Source organism: Hyperolius riggenbachi, chromosome 7 (genome assembly GCF_040937935.1).
Source record: "Hyperolius riggenbachi isolate aHypRig1 chromosome 7, aHypRig1.pri, whole genome shotgun sequence".
Lineage (NCBI taxonomy): Eukaryota > Metazoa > Chordata > Amphibia > Anura > Hyperoliidae > Hyperolius > Hyperolius riggenbachi.
The window spans coordinates 91,989,483-92,010,791 of NC_090652.1; the positions used below are offsets into that span (position 1 = coordinate 91,989,483).

Genomic DNA, 21,309 nt, shown 5'->3' on the forward strand with positions numbered 1-21,309 from the left:
GCCAGTAGGTAACGTAGTAAGGAGTCTTTGAGTAATGCTCTTGGCTGGGAAGGAGACAGGCGACACCTTTTATACTTTTAACCTTGATGTTGGCCAGCACACGCGTGCATTTTGATTTCAGGGTACCTATGTTCTGGGCCCCGTATGTAAGTGCTCTATTTATGTATTATTTGGTTTGATACTTTTTAGAATAGTAATAATTTCAGTATTTGTATAGCGCCTTTCTCCTGTCAGACTCAAAGCACTTGCAAGGCAGCCACTAGAGCGCACTTAGTAGGCAGTGGCAGTGTTAGGGAGTCTTGCCCAAGAACTCCTACAGAAATAGTTGTAGGCTTACTGAATAGAAAGAGAGATTCTTTAGTATTGCTGCTTGTTGTCGTTTATAATATACCTTCCATACCATATTTCGAATGGAGGAGGACATCATATTCTTGAGCTTGGAGGATCAACCTGACCACCTGGGGATAACATGCCTTTCCTACAACCTTATAACGTGGGCTGTATGAGGCTGGCAAGCCTTATTCCTTTGTTTAATGTCGGGATGCACATCTAAGTGTTCAAAACTGTGATAGTTTGGCATGGTGACAATGTTTACCGTATATTCCGGCGTATAAGACGACTTTTTAACCCCTGAAAATCTTCTGAAAAGTGGGGGGTCGTCTTATACGCCGGGTGTCAGGCGCCGAGTGTACGTTCTTGTGCCAGGCAGAGCTTTAAATGACGTACCGGGTATGCAGCCAGGGCGGAAAGGTCTGTTTGTAAAATCTGTTTCAATTCAAAGTTTACTGCAATCCCGGATAACATCTTGCCAACAGCCGCTCGTGTGGATAGCAGGGCAGCTTCCTGGTTCGGGGGTCACCTGACTGTGACGTGTGCGCTCACGCTGAAAGAGATTGCCGGAGGTGGAACACACTGAGTAGTGGAGCGCATACGTCAGTCAGGTGACCCCCGAACCAGGAAGCTGCCCTGCTATCCACACGTGCGGCTGTTGGCAAGATGTTATCCGGGATTGCAGTAAACTTTGAATTGAAACAGATTTTGCAAACTGACCTTTCCGCCATGGCTGCATACCCGGTACGTCATTTAAAGCTCTGCCTGGCACAAGAACGTACACTCGGCGCCTGACACCCAGTGCGACCCAGATGGATCTTTCCCCTGACTGCAGCACCCGGTATGTAATGTAGAGCTCTGCCTGGCACAATGTACTATAGGCATAGCAAGCTTTGCCAGTTCTTAAAAAGCACAGCCCGATTTCTTTTCCCTCCCCTGGATAATTGCAGCACCCACCAGTAATGCCAGTACTATGTTCTTATTTTCATTTTGATGTGAGGTGCAGAGGATGTATACAGGGGTGGGCCAGGAGGATGGAGGCGGCATGTTTTGAAGAGGGGTAGTCTTATACAGCGAGTATATCCCCAACTCTATATTTTAACTGGAAAAGTTGGGGGGTCGTCTTATACGCCCAGTCGTCTTATACGCCGGAATATACGGTACTTTCTTTGATCTGCGCTGACTCATTTACCGAATTTCTGAACTTTGGATGCTGTTCTCTCTTAGCTGCGGTCACCTATTGCTACTCATTCTGATCTTTTTGTGGTAAATGCTCTTGACTGCCTGTGTAGAGCACCCTGAGAGTGGCTGCAGCTCTGAAGCGCTTTGAGTCTTCCGGGAGAAAAGTGTGACGTAAATATTATATGTCTTGTGTGAAATAAATAGAAATGCCTATATGCTTATGTTTCTCTATCACTAGCATCACAGTTTTTTTCTAGCCACTAAGCAGCAGTGTTGAATGGATATAAACGAAAGTGTCAGCTTTTCAGTGTATGAAACCCCCGGTACCTGAGGGTATGGGAAAACAAAGGTGAATCCAGGGTCTTGGTGGGGTAGTGGCAGAGAGTGTAACATAACTGCGGTTATCCTTCAAAGCGGATCCGAGATAAAAACTAACTATAACAAGTAACTTGTCTATATATCTTATCTAAAGTTTAGATAGTTTTACATAGCAAATCTAGCTGCAAACAGCTTCAACAGTTTATGATTATTTATTCCTGTGATACAATGAGAGCAGCCATGTTCTGTTTGTCACATTACACACAGGCAAGCTGATCTGCATCTCCAGTCCTCAGCCTGTGAAAATTTCACTCTCCTCTCCTCCTCCCTCTGCCTTTGAAATCTCTGGCTAGTAACTTCCTCCTTCTCCTGCCCAGACTGAGCTTCCATAAGACCTTCCCACTAAGGCTCTGAGTGCCAAGGCACTCTGGAGAACCTGTGGGCGAGGCTTGTTTAGTTTATAGGGAATTAGAGTATTAAAACAAAGCAAAAAAAGTATTTGGCTTAAGGAATGCCCTTTAAAGTATATGGAAGAAACACAATTATGCAATGAGTAAAAGCTTATCTCGGATCTACTTTAAATTACAATTTCCCTTTCCTTTCTAACGTTCATCTGAACATAGCCTAAGGCAAAGGCTCCCATGGATGACCTTACTTACCCTGCTGAGCTAAGCTGTGCAGGATTCAGACTGCTAGACAGCTGCTTCTATTGATTATGTCTGTTTCTGGCGTGTAAGTTGTAATGTAAAACAATATTTTTCGTTTATAGCTTGTAAAGGAAAATGTAGTGCTAAATAGGTTGAATAAATGGAAATTAAATGGCAAAATACCGTCTATAACAACAAACGAATTCTGAAATGAAACCTCAAATAGCGTCTACAACAAAAAACGATATTTACACTTGTATTGAGCATAGTAATACAATGGTAGATTTTACAAGTATTTTACTGAAATTATACCTAACTCTAGGCTCACACAGATCTCTCCCTATCCCTAACCCCTAGACCCCGCCTTTGTGTAAATATACATAATTTAATAATGTGTATATAATATTACATATATTGTGCTGTAACTATACCTAACCCTACTCTCACACAGAACCCTCCCTGTACCTATCCCTAACCCCTAGATCCCCCTGGTGGTGCCTAACCCTAACCACCCCCCTGGTGGTGTATATTGTACTGTAACTATACCTAACCCTACTCTCATACAGAACCCTCCCTGTACCTATCCCTAACCCCTAGACCCCCCCCCCCTGGTGGTGCCTAACCCTAAGACCCCCCTGGTGGTGCCTAATCCTAAGACTCCCCTGGTGGTGCCTAACCCTAACCACCTCCCTGGTGGTGCCTAACCCTAAGACCCTCCTGGTGGTGCCTAACCCTAAGACCCCCCTGGTGGTGCCTAATTCTAACCACCCCCTGGTGCTGCCTAACCCTAAGACTCCCCTGGTGGTGGCTAACTCTAAAACCCCCCTGGAGGTGCCTAACCCTTTCCACCCCCTGGGGGTGCCTAACCCTAAATCTCCCCTGGTGGTGCCTAACCCTAACCACCCCCCTGGTGGTGCCTAACCCTAACCATCCCCACTGCACAAACACCCTTACACACATATAAACAATAATATATTTAATCCTTAAAATACTTCACTATAAAGAACAGGAATAGAATAATTTATATATTTGTAATAGAATAAATAGCCTTAAAATCACGTACACATTAATAATATTATAAATAGAAAAAGGTATATCTATATAATAGAATAGATAGCCTTACAATCACGAACGCATTAAAAAATCTTAAAATAACGGTAATGTTAAAAACGATATATTAGTAAGTTAATAAAACTATAATCTACGCATTACAAGTGTAAAGAAACAAAGTTAATACCAAAAGCGATGTATTTCTAATAGAACAAGGTTGAAAACGATATATTTAAGCATTATACGTATAAAAACAAATTTTAAATGATAAAATAAGTGTAAACGAAAATTTACTTGTTACAGCCCTGAAAGCGAAATTTAAAAACGGAAAAATAAGTAAAAGCTACTATAAGCGAAATTTCCAAATGAACAAAATAAGTAAACCACAAAGTTAAAACGAACTTGTAAACGATATTTGTAATAAACCTTGTTCTGTAAACGAAAACTTTTGTTAACACGATCCCTGCAACCGCTGTTTCTCAGGCGCCCAAATTTCCTGTCGGGCGCCCAATAGCCGATATTTTGCATTGCAGTCTATGGCGGCAAGCTTTTTGTCCACTAGCCATATGCGCCTTTTTTTTTACTGCTTCCCTGTTTCTGTAGTTGACTGCTGAGCCTGCTGAATGTCGGGGGCACCCAGGTGACAGCACATAGGGGGTCAGGTGACAAACCTGGTCTGGGAGATTTAGAAGTTCAAAGACTATAGCCACGTGAGGACTTAATACTAGGTCTGCAGTACAGCTGTAATACATAAACTGCATCGGAAAGGCTTGTTTCTGCTTCTCTGGATGTTGTTGTTTTTTTAACCTCTAAATACTGCATTGATTAAATAAATGATCTTTACAGAAACATTCTTGGGTTTGTTTGTTCATTGATTGCTCTTGTAGACAGTAAAAGCCTTCAAGACATACACAGTAGGCTTTAATAGCAAAGAAAACATAGTGGTAATTTATATAACAGCATAAACAAAGGGGGGTGTCAGTTTAAAGCGGATTTAGGCTCATATTATACATTTTTGCTTAAAGTGGTACAACACATTTCTTCTTTGCTCTAATGGTATAATACCAACCACCAGAAAATCAATTGGTAGCTAAACATAAATACTGTATATATAAATATAGCAGCTATGCAATAAATTACAACATCAGCTTTCAAAGCAGATAAACTGTATTTTGGGAACTTGTAACTTGTAAACAGACAATTACTTGTGCACCAAATATGATAACTGTATAGGTAATAAAAAGTAGGAAAACACCTTTTTATTATAGTTATGAAAAACAAAAATTTGCTTTCCTAAAACAGAAAGAATTTGCGATAATTCAGGTTGGAGTGAGCTCGAGAAGTCTCCCAGAGCACCACTGCTGAATATATGCAAATTAACCATTGTACCCTTAGAAGCTAAACACACCTCCAGAACCGCTGGATTGCAATGATGTGTCAGCTTGTTAAATTGTACAGAGCCATAATAATCCAACATGCATACAGACTGTTTCGGATTGTTTGATCCTCATCAGTGCATGGCATGGATTAATTTGGCTTTATGGAGTAGGGCTTGTAAACCGAGAGGTACAGACTAACCAGCAAGCTCATGGTGACCCAGAACTCATTGGAGTGTGTAAGGGACTACAATGGTCCTAAAAGCCCCCTTACTAAGATGTTAAGAAAAACAAAAATTTGCTTTCCTAAAACAGAAAGAATTTGCGATAATTCAGGTTGGAGTGAGCTCGAGATGTCTCCCAGAGCACCACTGCTGAATATATGCAAATTAACCATTGTACCCTTAGAAGCTAAACACACCTCCAGAACCGCTGGATTGCAATGATGTGTCAGCTTGTTAAATTGTACAGAGCCATAATAATCCAACATGCATACAGACTGTTTCGGATTGTTTGATCCTCATCAGTGCATGACATGGATTAATTTGGCTCTATGGAGTAGGGCTTGTAAACCGAGAGGTACAGACTAACCAGCAAGCTCATGGTGACCCAGAACTCATTGGAGTGTGTAAGGGACTACAATGGTCCTAAAAGCCCCCTTACTAAGATGTTAAGAAAAACAAAAATTTGCTTTCCTAAAACAGAAAGAATTTGCGATAATTCAGGTTGGAGTGAGCTCGAGATGTTATTATAGTTATGTCAGAGTTGAATCCCGCTTTAGGGCTAGTTCACAGTGCTCAGTTGTGTTGCAGAAGACTTCTTCATGTCAAATCATTGCCCATACAATTCTATGGGTCTGGTCACAGTACCGCGTTGTAAATGATCGCGTTATTCTAACTCTCGCTGCATGCAGGCTTTGTATTAAAGTCTATGTCCAGCCTCCATTGCAGTTCACACTCATAATGTGTGCATTATGCAACTGGCCTAGCCTACAAAAAACCCAAGGTGAGAGTTTTATGGATGCGGCCATATTTATTTCCTTTTTAAGCAATACCAGTTGCCTGGCCTCAAATACTTTCAACCATAGAGCCTGAACAAGAATGCAGCATAGCAGGTGTTCCTGGCATTGTCAGATCTGACAAGATTAGTTGCATGCTTGTTTCTGGTGTACTTCAGACACTGCTGCAGTCAAATAGATCAGCAGGGCTGCCAGGCAACTGGTATTGGTTAAAAGGAAACAAATATCTCACCTCGGGTTCACCACTTAAGGACCGCAGGAGTATTGTATGATCTGTGCTGGGTGGGCTCTTTAGCCCCCAGCACAGATCGCGTGGCAGGCAGGGCGATCAGACTTCCCCTCTTTTTCCCCACTAGGGGGATGTCCTGCTGGGGGGTCTGATCGCCACAGGCTTTGTGTGGTTAGCGGGGGGGGGCTCCTCAAAGCCCCCCTCCGCAGCGCTATTCCCCCCTCCCTCTCCTTCCCTCCCTCTACTCCTTACTAGGGGCGGCACAGGACGGCGATCCGTCCTGTAACGCCTCTGATAGGCTTCAGCCTATCAGATGCCGGCGATCCCCGGCCAATAAGAGGCCGGGGATCGCTGATCTCCTTTACGGCGCTGCTGTTACAGCAGCGCCGTATGCTGTAAACACCGGGGATTTCTTCCCCGGGTGTTTACATTTAGCCTGCGAGCCGCGATCGAAGGCTTGCAGGCTGTTCACGGAGACTCCCTCCATGAACTGACATGGAACGTTTCCATGGAGATACCACTGCGACCAGCCACCGCCTATCGGCGTTGGCTGGTCGTTAAGTGGTTAAGGCCCTATTTTGATTGCCAACTAAGTAATCCTATCTCACTGGTTTTATATCTCACTGACTGTCTTTGTTAAGCACTGTAAGGTTGGACATTGTACTGGTTAAGGGCACCATTGTTTGTGTAGGAGAGCAGGATTTGAATCCTATCTGGAACCGGTACCTAACCAGTAATTAGTTTATGGGAGAGACTTCCTAACACTCAAAGATGTCCTACTTAATGTGCATTAAAGCGGACCTGAACTCAAATCTTCCTCTCTGCTTTAAAAGATAAACAGCATAATAAACTTAAAAAAACCATTTTATTACAGCTGATAGAAATCCTGCAATAAATCTGCAGTGTGTCTACTTCCTCCTTTCATGGAAGCAAACATAGTGTTAACATCCTGTGTTTACAAATAAGCTGCTCTGCTGAGGCTGCCGAGATTGCTGTGCTTAAATAGCTGAGAGATCAAATTACAGTGTTGATTAGTCACAGTTGGGGGGGGGGAATTAGGCATGCTAAACTATCTAAATACATACAGGGAGCATTTCTCTCTCTTTTCCTTCTGTCCTGTGCAAGAGTTCAGCTCCACTTTGTGGCCACAGCTCTCAAACGCGAGTCGAACAGGAAAAAAGTGCTATACATATGTGAGAATTTCATGAAATATTAATACCCTGAAATCCGATCAGCAATGCAGCAGTGTGCTCAGGCCCCTATACTGGATTATATACTGCACTGGGTGAGTAAAGTATAAATATTACTGGGTACCTCACAACACTATGAGCTTAAATTCAGCCTAATCCTAGAGAATTTGAAGGAGGGGGTAGAATCATACCTCTGAGGATAGAGGCAATAGATAAATGTATTGAGATCGGCACTAGATTGCACGGTGGCAATGGGGATTTACAGTGTAGTGGTCGTGCCTCCAGACCACATAGACAATAGTAACAGACCAAGGAGTAGAAAGAATCCCGTATGGAATTTTGCCTCTGAAGAAGCAGGTCTTTGACTTGCGAAAAGGCTGTCAGGCCATTCATACTGTATTTGATGTCAAGTGTATTGGGATGTATATGAAGGTCACGGTGATTGCCTCTGCTGGAGTTGGTGCCTGGATTCTTTCTACTCCTTGGTTTGTTACCTCTGAGGATAGTAGACAGAGCACTTATAAAGAAAATTAATATCATGCTAACATTTTTATATGGGTTCAGAGACACTTCCGTTGCTCTGCCACCAAGACTCTCTTTACAGGGTGATTTCATGTATGGTTGCACTAACTCACTGGCTCCAGCCTGCTGATCACCTGACACCTAACGGATAAACAGTAACCAACACAACTGTCATCTTCGTGTTTACCATTTATCTGCATCAGTGTTTTACTTCAGCTTACATCTGGAAATATGCCTGAAGAAGGGGACTAGATCCCAGAAAGCTTGCATCATTTAACTCTATTAGTTAGCCATTAAAAGGTATTATTTCTTACAAAACGTTGTTTTTTTTCTACCTATATAATTTGTTTGGCTAACACGGTACAGAAACTTTTTTGCTACTATTTACAGGGTGAAAAAACCCCAAAGTAACCACTTCTTTATTCTGGAATGATAGGTGCTGCTGACTGTTCTGTAACTCCAAACTGAAGACCGCAATATGTTTATAGCCCCACTTTAAAGGAATAAACTGAGGAGAACAGTTTTGGTAAATGCACGCTGGTGCTATTAGCAATCTGTTACACAACCAGCAGAAAGATTTGAAGCCGCTATAATAAGATCTCCAAGCACTTTAGCTGGTATCACTTTGGAGGGAGGGTATCTTTTTTTTATAATACGTAAAGACTAATTATCAATAAGAATATGATTATAAATAAGATTTGCAACATCATTAAAATAGCAGAACATTCTTTTCAACTACCATCTACGATTCAGCACTTGATTTCCTGCTACCATCTAATGTGATACCGGTGAGTTGTAGTAGCCCTCTCTCCTTTTCTTGATTATTCAAATAATACATGGGAATGATTGTCCAATGGTTCCTCTATGTGGAAGTGGGAAATGTGGGCGCCCGCTAATGGCGGAAGACTGGGCGCCACAATAGGGGCCCGTTGTAAAAATCAGCATGCAGGGAACATTTGGGCGCCCGCTGCGCCCAATAAATAGGGTTATCTTCACAACAGAATCAGAGCAAGATAATCTCAAAAATACATCTCCTTAGGGCAATGATAATACTAGTATCCATACAAAGAAAGTATTGCCTGAATAGGGACTTAGTATATCTCGAATAAGCCAACAACACTATGGGGTAATGAAATATAATGTAATCTTTATTGAAACATTCTCTAGACAATTAAAACAATAAAAACAATTAAAAACTCTCCTGGCTCTGATTGTAATCAGAACATCCATAATGGTGCTTGGAGAAAATGCTCAATGTGATAAAATTATGTGAATATACAACAATATAAACAGATACAAATTATGCAAAATAACAGTAAACAATGTGAAAAATACTGTAAACAATAAACAATTTAAATCTTCAAAAGTGACAGATGCAATCACACAATCATTGTATATCAGTGGACCATAGACTCCAAGCGGGAAACTGTGCCCTAAACAACCTCTAAGTCAGGGCTGCCCAATAGGTCGATCGCGATCTACCGGTAGATCGCGACCGCCTTCTCGGTAGATCGCGGCCTCTTGGCCGCGTCTCATTAAATTTTGTGGCCAGCAGCATGTTTAGCTGCCGGCCAATAAGAATGCAGGGGAGAAGACGCGGCGAGCAGAGAGGGAGGAGAGAGGCGGCGCGGCCGCTACGTCATGGCTGGGGGCGGCGCCGGGCAGCCTGCAACGTACGTGCTGGTAACATGCCTGGCGCCGCCCCCAGCCATGATGTAGCGGCTGCGCCGCCTCTCTCCTCCCTCTCTCCTCGCCGCGTCTTGCCGTCTTCTCCCCGACATTCTTATTGGCCAGCGGCCTGCCTGCCGGAGGTTCCAGGAGTCCAGAGGACCCTGGCTAACCTACGCTGCAGGTACATATACCTGGCTAAGCTACACTGAGGGCCCCTATACCTGGCTAAGCTACACTGGGGGCCCCTATACCTGGCTAACCTACACTGGGGGCCCATATGCCAGGCTAACCTACACTGGGGGCCCATATGCCAGGCTAACCTACACTGGGGGCCCCTATACCTGGCTAACCTACACTGGGGGCCCCTATACCTGGCTAACCTACACTGGGGGCCCATATGCCAGGCTAACCTACACTGGGGGCCCATATGCCAGGCTAACCTACACTGGGGGCCCCTATACCTGGCTAACCTACACTGGGGGCCCATATGCCTGGCTAACCTACACTGGGGGCCCATATGCCTGGCTAACCTACACTGGGGGCCCATATGCCTACACTGAGGGCCCATATGCCTGGCTAACATACACTGGGGGCCCATATGCCTGGCTAACATACACTGGGGGCCCATATGCCTGGCTAACATACACTGGGGGCCCATATGCCTGGCTAACATACACTGGGGGCCCATATGCCTGGCTAACCTACACTGGGGGCCCATATGCCTGGCTAACCTACACTGGGGGCCCATATGCCTGGCTAACCTACACTGGGGGCCCATATGCCTGGCTAACCTACACTGGGGGCCCATATGCCTGGCTAACCTACACTGGGGGCCCATATGCCTGGTTAACCTACACTGGGGGCCCATATGCCTACACTGAGGGCCCATATGCCTGGCTAACCTACACTGGGGGCCCATATGCCTGGCTAACCTACACTGGGGGCCCATATGCCTGGCTAACCTACACTGGGGGCCCATATGCCTGGCTAACCTACACTGGGGGCCCATATGCCTGGCTAACCTATACTGAGGGCCCATATACCTGGCTAACCTACACTGGGGGCCCATATGCCTGGCTAGCCTACACTGGGGGCCCATATGCCTGGCTAGCCTACACTGGGGGCCCATATACCTGGCAAACCTATACTGAGGGCACGTAACCTATGCTGCAGGCACATATACCTGGCTAACCTGCGGGGGGGTGCTTAGCATTTGGGACATTGGTAGATATCCTGGCCTCGGCAAATTTTAAAGTAGCTCGCGAGCCGAAAAAGTGTGGGCACCCCTGCTCTAAGTAATATATGGCGAACTAATAAAGTGCAATACTTATGTGACAAGGTATAGAGGAGGACTGATTACCGGAAAGAGGAAGACCAGTACCAGGCGGGAGACGGAGAGTCAGCCTAAGGGGCTCACAGCTAGACCAACTGCTTCTGAGGAGTTTTTATTGATTTAATTGTGTAGAGAATGTTTCAATAAAGATTACATTATATTTCATTACCTCATAGTATTGCTGGCTTATTCGAGATATACTAAGTCCCTATTCAGGCAATACTTTCTCTGTATGGACAATAAATAGGGTTAGGCGTGAGGTAAGAATGGTTAAAGTTAGGTGCTTGGGGGGGGGGGGGGGAGTTGGGCAGCACTGGGGTTAAGGTTAGGCATCAGCAGTGGGGAGGGTTCAGTGTGAATCTAGGCTTAGGTTTAACTATAGTAAAATATTGGTATTTAATACAGTTATTTTACTATCAGGATTTCTGGACACCCTTTTTCGACGTACGCCCCCTATACACCTTTCTGGCACAACCCCATGTTAAAGAATTTCTTGACTGTCCCAGAATGAAAAGTATAGGTGGATCATAGTCTAATAATGTGTAGGACATTACTACATTTAATTAGATTAAAATAGCAAAACATTAAAAGTACGATGTGAGTTTCCAAACTTCATATTCTTCTGATACCTGCAGCTTTGCTTCAATTTACAGACACAATTATTTATAAATCACCAGTTCTGATTTCTTCTACTAAAATAACATGTAAAGATAACATGTACAAAGTAAAAATAACATGTACAAAGTAATTTTTATATAAGGTGGTATACCAACTATATTGGGCACTACTGATTGGAAATACTGTAATTCTAGACAAACTTAAACACATATAGGAAGGGGAAGTAGCCAATAAGCAGAAGAAATGATGGGAAAAGGGCAAAGTAGCCACTAGATTTTACTTACAGTATCAGCTCAATTGAAACTGTTTAACCCCTTTACTACTGATGGTTTTTTTCCCTTCTGTACAGAGAAAATTTTCAACTTTCAGCGCTCCTTCCGTTCATTCGCCTTTAACTTTATTACTACTAATCACAACGAAACGATCTATACCTTGTATTGTTTAACCACCAATTAGGCTTTCTTTGGGTGGTACATTTTGCTAAGAATAATTTTATTCTAAATGCATTTTAATGGGAAAAATAAGAAAAAAATGGGAAAAAAAATCATTATTTCCCAATTAAAACCTACACATTTTATTTGCTAATTTGTCCTGGTTATTGCAACATTTACAATATTTCACCAGTGCAATGTATGGTGCCAATATTTTATTTGGAAATAAAGGTACATTTTTTCAGTTTTGCGTCCGTCAATATTTACAAGCCCCTGATTTAAAAAATAACAGTAATATACCCTCTAGACATACATATTTTAAAAAAAAAGTTCAGTCCCTAAGGTAACTATTAATGTTTTGGGTTTTTTTTGTCTTTTTTTTTATGCAAACATTTTATTTGGGTAATTAACACGAAGTATTAGCAACAGCAGACAAGTTGCGAGTGATTCAGCTTGGCTTATGAAGCAGAGGAGACCCCTCCGGCACGCCTACTCCTCTCAGCCAATGAGGAGCGGCGAGCGTCTCCGTCAGCTGACGCGCCTCCTCCCTGCATAAAGGTCCTGTCTGTGCGCACGCGACAATGCAACCCTATGTGCGGCTGACAAACCCGTCCTCGGCGTTCTGAGCACTTTGTGATTTGAAAAGCTCTGGCTAATGTAATGCTATGGGTGTGATCCCACTTGAGGGATGTGATTTTATAAAAATCCCCCATAGCATTGCATTAGCAAGAACTTTTTCAAATCACTAGCACTTAGAAAAAGCTTCTAGTAGGTTTGAACCCTAAAAGTGGAATGAGGTGAAGAGACAAATTACGGTAATATTTGACCAAATTCTTGGAGACTTTCATATCATTTAGGCTAAATATAAGGATTAGCTGCATTACCAGTACAAAGTTCAGCCAGCATTTGTGATGGTGTAGGGGTGCACTGGCACACATGGGGCCATATGCAATTGACTTTTTCTCCTGAGTTTTCTCCTAGGAGATATATTTTCATCTTCTATTTAAAAGAAGTTTCCAGTACTTTTCAACAAAAAAAGTACCAAAAAGTAAATGATAAAGTACAATCAAAATTATTTTGAGTATTTTCTTGCTTTCTGGTGGCTTAAAAGGTATTTTATTGACAAGTTTAAAAATACCACCTAGGAAAAAACTCTGGAGAAAAAGTTTATTGCATATGGACCACCATGGTCCATATGCAATAAACGTTTTCTCCAGAGTTTTTACACATCTGGGAACAATAATTACAAGTGTTAGAGCAAGATATGCTGCCAGCCACATGACGTCTTCATCAGGGAAGGTCTTGATTCTTTAATACGACAATGCCAAAACACATTCTGCACCTATTACGACAGCATCATTCCATAGTCAAAGAATCCAGGGGCCATATGCAATTCGCTTTTTCACCTGAGTTTTCTACTAGGTGATAATTTTACACTTTTCAATAAAATGCCTTTTAAGCCACCAGAAAGCAAGAAAATACTCGAAACATTTTTCATAGTACTTTTTTCACCTACTGTTCGGTACTGTAGCGATTGGTATCAGCAAACAGATGTCTGATTATTGAGTGATCTGCAGTATCACTAATAATCCAGACACTATACCTGATTATGTAGTGATCTGCAGAATCACCAATAATACAAGTATAGCAACACACAGAAGGTATACAAGTATAGTGCTTGGTGCAACAGTAGTACTTGATAGATTAGCTATACCTCACCAGAGGAGCTGGTGGGTACTATCAGTACAGATCAGGGCTCTCTGGTGGGGTCAGACAGGCAAGGTCGGCAACAGACAGGTAGTGACAGTACAGAATCAGAAAGCAATAGGAAGGTGGTTATACAGGCAAAGTCAGCAACGGGATCAGATGGGTAGAAGTACAGAGACAGTAAACGAGAGAGAGGTCAGAAGCAATATGCCGTAGCTGCTTGTGTATGAGCGGCTCCATGGCATGGCCGCAAGAAGAGGGGCGTGGTCACGTTGTGCAGTAGGGCCCTGGGCAGAGGACTGAAGCACAGCGTGGGAAGCCTCTGGTCTTACATCTACTTAGGTAAGTATTTGCTTTTTGACACCTCAGGTTCTCTTTGAGCTATGTACACCCTGGGGATCAATGTCAACTACAATCTTATCCGATTGCTTTGGGTGACATTTTTTTCCTGGCCAGTGTAGAGATAAGCACAGTTATGCACAGTTAATGCGCAATGTTTACATGTAAAAATGTATTTTTACCTTTATAAAATCCATTGTACAACTTTGCCCTGCACCTTTTATTTCTCACTGATCAAAATATCTAACTACATACTGTTACAATTTTCTTCAGAGCCGAGGAAAATAAACCAACACTAACTTGTGAGTAACCAGCACCACCTTGTGGTAAGTTGGAAAAATAAAAACGCTAACAGTTGTAACTGAAGAATGATTTTATTGTGGGTTCAAAGCCGCTTTAACAGCCCATTTTGTTCTGAGGAGATGGTAGAAGAGAGGACTAGCAGGAGATGTCCCGCTGCAGCTCAGAGTGAGAACTACATGAATGGTCAGCTGTACACCCACCGACAATCAAAGTTTTACACAGTTTTAGGCCCTGCCCCTGAGTATCTGAATTAACTGTTGCAACTGCACTGCACTACGCAGTATTTAAAACAGGGCTGTGGAATCAGTACAAATCATCCCACTCCAACTCCTCAGTTTATGAAACCTCCTACCCCAAGTACCCAAAAATTGCTCCAACTCATTGACTCTGACTCCACAACCCTGATTTAATAATTTCACCATTCCCAGAGTCCTCCCTAAAACCTTTGGTACCACAGCTTTCTGCCATGTAGTTGCTACCTGTGGCTGGACAAGTCATTCTCTCTCCTCTTCAGCTCAGTGTAGCCACATGCTTGGCAGTCAATCACCATGCGGCTCACTGAACTGGAGAGGAAGACCTGCCCTGCCGCTGGGAGCAGGTCATTTCTACGCTCCTCTGCTGCCGCTCTGCATTTGCTCACACTGGGCCCCTTATCCCTCAGGCCCCCCCTGCGATGGCGAGGGTTGCAGGTGCTATCGTTACGCCCCCGTGAATAAGGCAAGTCAAAGTTATCTACAGAAAGATCACTGTCACCCAGAAAACTCTCAGCTGTAATCTCCTGTGTATAGGCAGAGTCCCTTGCCCCAATCTACCAGATTAAAAGATTATTTTTCTCACATAAGTACTATTCTTTTGTCTGCTGTTCTCAAGCAAGCACCAAATACATGCAGGGAAACAGCAGAGGAAAGAAACAAAAATTAAAACAAAAAAAAGAAGCATTATTATTCTCCACCCCCTCTGCCCCCTGGAGGCTGATGCACAGACTACAGTAGTTGGGGACACACAATGTCACCAAAGCGAAAATGTCACAGCACTTACCGGGAACGAGCGGCAATGACTGCAATCTGTGCCTGTAATCAAGAGCCTTTCTATTCAGATAATACAATCAGACGCCGTCAGTGAAACAAGAGTTGCGGAACGGGAAGCTGGAACATGCGGCTAACACCTCCTCATCAGCCATTTTCTTCACAGGCTGGCCTTTTGTCTGGGCATAATTGTACATAAACGCTGCTGACTCCACTTCCTGCCTTTTATTGTTTCTGAAAGAACAATATAACCTCCCGTAACAAAGTAAACATATTTTTTCTCCGTATCGAACGAAGCACCTGTCACCGACTCTCTGCAGCCACTGTGATTGGCTCCAAGAATTACAGAATTCAATGATAACGGCCATAAGTGGGAGATGGATGGGGCTATGATTAAAAAAAAAACACAAAAGTAAACAATTAAAAATATCAGCAGTTTCCTTCTCACCGAGGAGCTCTTCTTGTTTCTTTGATTTTATCTTCTTCTCTCTTTTTCTTCTGTCTTTGTCTTTCTTTTTCTTACATCTTTTTTATTTTATTCTAGCAGTCATTTCCTTGTATTTGATAATACAGCAAAGTCCCCTTTATCCAGAATTTAGGCAACCGGAAGTCTCAACTAAACGGCATGCATGAGGGATAATGGGGAGGGGGACCTCTTTTTTTTTTAGGAGCTTTCTGTGGGTGCTGGCAGGTTTTTAAAGAGGAGCTGTCAGCCATAGTATCTCAGAAAAAACACATATATAAGTAGATAAATACATGCTCTACTTATAGAACATATGTATTGCACTGTCCATGTTTTGATTTTGGTGATTTTTCTATAGTAAAAAAGGAGAAAATCTTTCTTAGGATTCTCCATTTTAACTGTGTCTAGCTTAAAGCCAATCCTGATGTCATTTCCTCCCTTACTCTCCTCTGCCTGATTGTGTACGCATTGCCCGCTCTCCTCCCAGTCTTCAGACACTCCCACCCAGCTCTGCAATAGAAAGTGCATTGTCTCAGCAAGATAAATATTGGCCAATCAGAGAGAAACAGGCGTGGGAGGGGAAAACAGGAGGGAAAGAGGCTTCAGCCAATCAGGCTGCATTAGTTAAGTCTGAGGTTAAAGTAAAGAAGCAAAAAAAAGACAACCCCGCATGCCCTGCAACTTCTTTTGTGCGGCAATGTACCAAATTAGAGTCAGGTAAACCGGGAATTATCATTTATACACAAGAAAAGTAATAGTGATTTTTAACTTTTGGATTGCCTGGTTAGCATCCTTATTACTTGTTTACCAGATAAAAATTAAGAATTGACTTTTAATTTTATGCCCGACAGTTACACTTTAAATACTTACCGAGCCTTCCAGCGATGGCTAGCAGTTTCCCTGAACCTCCTCGAGGGCTCCTAGCGGTTTCCAGCATCTGTGTACAGAAGCCGGAGTGTCACATGACCTGATGCGGGTCAGCTGACACTCCAGCTTTCATGCACTGGGGAAGCCGGAAAGCCGCTCCGAGCCTGCAGTGAGATAGAGGGAAACTGCCAGAGATCTCTGGAGCCTCGGTAAGTTTTTCAGGGGAGAGTTTGGCACTATTTCAGCCAGTTGCTCAAGCAACCAGCAAGCACATGTATCCGGCATCAGGCGATCCCCGCCGGTGCTGTATACCGGGGACTTTGCTGCAATATAGTAAATATGCAACCCGATTATGGTGTGAGACTTTATGTTTAAGTGATGATGCCGATCGGCTTGGATAAAGAGAGTGATACCTAGATACTGTAGGTCAATAATCTTTTCTTTCTATTTTAATGGGTGGAGATTTTGGGGGTCTTTCTGCATACAGGCAGTCCTCTAATTACAAACAGGCTACGATCTGGGAGTGTATGTAAGTTGAGTCCCGTGTTAAACATGACGAAACGTGGATAAATTATTTACATTCAGTGAAATTACACTATAAACTCTGGATTTGGACATATACAGTAGTGTAAACAATGTTTTTGTTTTTGGGTAGTTTTCAATTTGTTTTAGGGAGGGTTTACACATTATTAGAATTCACATCTAGTGAAAATCAATGCAGCATAGGTTTGTACATCGCATGTAATTTACCATTGACTTTTACTCAGTATCCTAAGACAGCGCCCATGGCAAATACTAAATTTGCCCCCCCCCCCCCCCGCACACACACACAGACACACAGACAGATACACACACACACCTACAATCAACAGCATCCTGTCTAACCTTTTGGACAGGGTAACCCCTTCATGCATTCAGAACGCACACACAAATACCAGAATGTAACAGTCACTATGAATTAGGCTATCCTTCTGATCCTCTGCCTCTAATACTTTAATGCAGGAATCATACTTGACTGTTTTCATACGCGTTTTCTGCACAAAAGAACTCCTGTTAATCAAAGGGCTAGTTCACACTTAATGTGTTTTTCTTGCAAAGAAAAAAAAACTGACATTCTGCATGATAATTCTGCTCATTTTGTCAGTTTTCTGTATCAATTACATTAGCTGTTGTGAAAAAAACGCACATGTTTTTCTGCGTAGAAACTTGGTGTGCAGAAAATGTACGCAGAAAAACACGAGCTCAAAACTGAAAGACAAGTGTGATCCCTGCCTAAGCCATAGACCGTGAACAAGCATGAAGATCAAATGTCTGACACATCTGACAAGATTAGCTGCATGTTTGTTTCAGGTGTGTGATTTAGACCCTAGTGACCAGAGAGATCAGCAGGACTTCCAGGCAACTGGTATTGTTTAAAAGGAAATAAATATGGCAGTCACCACTCTCATATGAATGAATGCAATGAAACATTTGCAGTGACGATTATAACATAATAAAAGCCTGACAACCTATTAAATATCAGTAGATAGTACTGAGCTAGAAATATAATGCACTTTAACTATTGAGGTACACTGTACAAAAGAGAAGTTGTTAAAACCGGCCACAGAGATGCCAGCAGGATAATGGTTAAAGTGCAGAGAGTGTCATAAATAAAAGTAAGTAAACAGAACATTGAAATAAGGCTGAGGAATGTGTGAATGACAGAGAGGAGAATGAATAGGAGATCCTGTAACCTCCAGACCAAAAGCACCTGCTGCTATCTCAGGGGACTGAGACATGATCTGTGGTAGGGAGTGAGGGAAAAGTTTGGAGCTCACCTCTCAAAAGCTTCTAATGCAGATATACTGTATGACAAAGGCTGAGACGGCCAGGCTGCTGGATGATTGTTACTCCCTTAGACTCAGGAATGCTGTCAGCAGCACTGCCCCCCCCCTGTTGTTTGAAGAGAGAGGTCACCTGGGGCACGTGCCATGCCTGCACCCTTCCAGATACGCGTCTGCTTTTACTAGCTGTTCTGAGAACCTGCATACAACTGCGTTCAGTTTTCTACAATAATAAGTGTAAACCCTGCCTTAAAGAGGAACTCCAGTGAAAAAAGTGCTTCTTTTTTACAATAATTGTGTATAAATGATTTAGTCAGGGTTTGCCCATTGTAAAATCTTTCCTCTCCCTGATTTACATTCTGACATTTATCACATGGTGACACTTTTACTGCTGGCAGGTGATGTCAGTGGAAGGAGATGCTGCTTGCTTTTTTGGCAGTTGGAAACAGCTGTAAACAGCTGTTAATTCCCACAATGCAATGAGGTTCACAGACAGGAAACTGTCAGGACCATGGTCCTGACATCACACTGTGGGAGGAGTTTCACCACAATATTAGCCATACAGACACCCCTGATGATCGTTTGAGAAAAGGAAAAGATTTCTCATGGGAAAGAGGGTATCAGCTACTGATTGGGATGAAGTTCAATTCTTGCATGTAACAACAAAAATAAGCAGCAAAAAAAAAGCCAGTAATGTAAATTTTGTACATGGAGACAATTCTGCTTGCATGTATAAAAAGCACAAGTTGTTTATAAGTGTGGGCCTGTCTGTAGTATGATACCGAAAATTGCAGCCAAGGTATCATGAGTGAAATTACACTATAAACAAATAACCCTCGTTGCTTGTTATCATTGTAAGAAGAAAATCTTGTATGTGTGGAAAATCAGGGCTGTTAGGTTGGAGTCGAGGAATAGTGCAGTTTCGATTCCATTGCGGAAGATGTGTTAACGAATTCGCATAAGGATGCGAATTCATACGCAAATTTTATTTTTGTAAGTATGCGATTTTAACCATGTCAGTGCCAGTATGCTTTTACATTGATTTTTACTCAGAAACGTATGCGAATTCACATGAACATTCGCTTGGCGAAAATGCATGTGAATTTCCTATTAAATACATTACCGGCAAATTGCGTGCATGTGTGCGGTGAGCAAATTCTGATGGTTCTACTGTGCAGATTTTTTTCTGCACAGCAAACCGCACAGATTTCCTGACAAGTGGAAACAGGCCCATTTACTATCGTTGGCTATGTGAATCTGCATGCAGATAACACATGCAGATTCTCTGTAGTGGAAACGGGCCTTCAGAACAATTTTGGGTACCTGAAGTCGAAGTCAGTGATTTCATAAACTGAGGATTTTTGTACCGACTCCACAGTCCAGGTGAAAGTATTATGTATGTATTTTAACTTGAAGGAAAAATGTTCTTTTTTTCGTGGAAAAAATAAAGACTCTACTGTATATATGGGGAAAAAAAAGCAGATTAGTTAAAGCAGACCTGAACACAGAACTTCCTCTCAGCTCTAAGAGATAAGCAACAGCATAATAACCTTTAAAGAAAAACATTTCTTTTTTACAGCCCACAGAACTCCTGCAATATATCTTCAGTGTGTCTACTTCCTGCTTTCATGGAAGCAGACAAAGGGTTAACATCCTGTATTTACATATTAGCTGTGTCTGCCGAGGACAGCCGAGATTCATTTGCTGACACAGCTGAGAGATCAAATTACAATTGTGATTACTTGCAGCTGAGGGGGAATTAGACTGTTATTAGGCTGTCGTCTCTAAACACAAACAGGGTGTATTAATCTGTGTTTCACTTTAAAAGAAAAGTCCACAGATGGACAGTGGCCAGAATCCACAGATGAGGATTTTTATGCCTGATTGCGGGTAATGGAGATTATATGGAAGGGGCAAGTGATTTATAAAGACTAACAATCAGGCTTGTGTGAAGATTCTGTGGCAGAGCTTGTTTTGATCAAGTTCCTTGATTAGTTCATGATAAACAAATCACTTTTAAAGAACCTCATCAGAAGCACATTCATAAACTACTTTTTGGGACAAACGAGTCTAAATGTGGAGGCTGCAATCTTCTCACACAGCTCTGACTGTGCCAGATCTTTTCTTAGTTTAGAAGACACAGTAATGCCAAACCAGTCGGGAGCTGTCCTGCCCATAGAGCTTGACGTTATCCTCCTAATCTGGGCTGCTATGAAACATTATCAATAAACATGGTTTTTTTTTAGACTGGGATGGGAATAACTTGTCTACTACTGTACTGCTGTAAATCATTCCCTGATTATCTCTTCCTTTCATGTTATAAAAGTTGTTTTAAAATCTCTCTCTCATTCACTGATGGCACTGAATCAGCGAATCAGCTTTTTTGGGTGAGGAGGAAGAGTGGGTGTAGGGGTTTCTAGGCAGGGAACACACTTGTCTTTCAGTTTTCTGCGTGTGTTTTTCACAGTAGCTAATGTAATTGATAGAAAAATCTGACAAAATGTGCAGAATTACAATGCAGGATGTCATATTATCTTCTGCACGAAAAATGCATGAAGTGTGACCTAGCCCATTGATCAACATGAGTTCTCAGTTTAAATCAGTTTTCTGTGCAGGAAACGTGCACAGTCAGTTAAGTGTGTCCCCTGCCTTTTATTGCTAGTGAGACCTGAAAAAGATATAAACTAAGAGTAGGTTCACACTAAGTCCGGGAACGTATCCGTGGCTCTGTTTTTAAAACCTGATGAAAACCGGAGCCACGGATAGCAATGTTAAAAATAGCAGCCGTCTTTACCTAAACAAAACCGGATCCGTATGCGTTTAGGGGGACCCGATTTCAAAACCTGAACGGAAGGTCCGGATTTGCT

At 42.6% G+C, this 21,309-nt stretch overlaps 1 protein-coding gene and 1 long non-coding RNA gene across 7 annotated transcripts in view; one reads left to right on the plus strand and one right to left on the minus strand.

The window, feature by feature from the left end:
* RAB26 (RAB26, member RAS oncogene family) overlaps nucleotides 1–21,309 on the minus strand; it is a 704,373-nt gene that overhangs the window by 72,915 nt on the left and 610,149 nt on the right. The window lies entirely within an intron of this gene.
* LOC137524457 (uncharacterized) overlaps nucleotides 8,037–21,309 on the plus strand; it is a 211,825-nt gene continuing 198,552 nt past the window's right edge. Inside the window, exons 1-2 of the long non-coding RNA XR_011022700.1 lie at nucleotides 8,037–8,162; nucleotides 14,235–14,287. This is a non-coding gene — a long non-coding RNA (uncharacterized lncRNA). The remainder of the gene's footprint in view (nucleotides 8,163–14,234; nucleotides 14,288–21,309) is intronic.